The sequence below is a fragment of the Geospiza fortis genome, unplaced genomic scaffold, assembly GCF_000277835.1.
Source record: "Geospiza fortis unplaced genomic scaffold, GeoFor_1.0 scaffold27, whole genome shotgun sequence".
NCBI lineage: Eukaryota > Metazoa > Chordata > Aves > Passeriformes > Thraupidae > Geospiza > Geospiza fortis.
This window is the reverse complement of record NW_005054329.1, coordinates 2,209,626-2,211,463: the sequence shown is the minus strand read 5'-3', so window position 1 is coordinate 2,211,463 and position 1,838 is coordinate 2,209,626.

Here is a 1,838-nt window from a genome sequence, read left to right as displayed (position 1 = left end):
ACCTCTGTCCCTGCTCCAGCCCAAAGAATCTGCCATTGCTCCTCTCCTGGTGAGCAGGGACACGTGTCTTCCTTTGGGATTGCTGCATCCCTCCATGGGAATGGTCACACAGGATCACCCTGCTGGGCTTTGCACCATTTCAAGGACGTTTTGTGTTCTCCATGCAGCTGCAAAATGGACTTGCACAGTTCCCAAAGCAGCCATCAGGCCACTCCTCCTCTGGGAAGGTGTGAGCTTCTCTCCTGCACGAGTTCCAAGGCCTCCAGCTCGTGGCTGCTTCTCGGCAGCCCCTGTCACCGACCTGACCCAAAGCTTGACCCCCTCTCCCCCCTTTCTTCTCTCCTGGAACCAAACTTCCATTTCAGAGATTGATTTTCATATCCAAGCAACTCTTTAGTGGGTCTTGAAATCCTTTTTAGTTAGGACTGTTCCAATTACTTTTTGTAGGCGTTCACACCAAAACAAGCATCGCACCAAACGAATGTATAGCGACAGTCAGCAAACATTGCCTGGGGAAGGGGCACAGGTTACTCTGAGCTCTGCTCCAGTGGCAGTTTTCCCAAAGGCTTGTGCAAAGGATAGCAAGTGTTTCATCCAAAGGAACCATCCTAGTTTTCTACTTTTAATAATAAATACCATTTTTATTAACCAACAGAACAGCGGCGCTTCCAGCTGGTGTTTCCATCCAGCTGAGAGTCCTGGAGATCCTGCCTGGATCCCCCTCTCTGGGACAGCTCCTCCTTGGAAGGATTTGTGCTGGCTGTGGCAGGGCAGTGAGGGGCAGTCCCCACCTCCCTGCACGGGCTGTTACATCCACGTGAATGTTCTCATGGTGGTTCTCACCTCCATCCCCACATCCAGTGTAGCAAAAGGGTTTTTTTAAGGACCTCTTGCCCTAGATTTGAAGATCTTCAATGCAGATCCTGTTTGCAGCATGTGAACTTCAGTAAATGTAAATGCATTAAATTCTTACTGAATTTGGGTATAGTTTTATATCAAGCTCTGTGGAGAGGGAGGAAATTGGATCACGTTTTAAACGAAGCCCCACAAACCCAAATGTCTCTGTTGCAAGCAGGTAACAGATGCCTGTAGAGATTTTTAATTTGCATATTTTTATCATGGCTTAATGAACTGTACACGAATGTGATTTGCTACCCAGCACTTCCCACGAGGCAGCACCAGTAAAATTACATTGCAAGGTACTGACTTCACATTTTCTCATTTCACCTGTGTATACAGCAATTAGGTACTGCATAGGATAACTTTGATCTGGCTCTGATGCCAGTGTGTGGCATGCACAGCTCTTCCTAAGGTGTAACATTACTTTTCAGAAGCTTAAACTAGGGCAGACATCCCTGAGCCTGTGGAATTCAGGATTCATTCTGGCCACGCTCGCGTGGGTCGCTGACCACTCCCTGAGCAGGAAAACCAGCAGGATTTGCTCCCTGCAGAAATCCTCCAGGCCAAAAGCAAGGAATGCTGCTAATTTGTGATCATTCTAAGCAGTTGCTGTTCTGAAATATATTCCTGGAAGCCAGGGAGGTGTTGGCAAAGCCAGACCTGTTCAGCCTGGAATTGTTTTGTGTGGAGATGTGGAACCCATGGCCAGGGCTGGAATGAATGCTGAGGCTTTAAACCTGCTCACACATAACCCCAGACACTGATGTTGTGTGTGCTGTACATTTATAATATATCTTCAAAATAAAGTTTTTTGATTTATTACAAGGTGTTTGGAACCATCATTTGCAGGAGCAGCAAAGGTTTGTCGATCCACGTTGTTCAGTGTTCCTTGTACCTACAGGTTGCTGGAATTGTTTCTCAGAAAGTGGGGTTTGAGA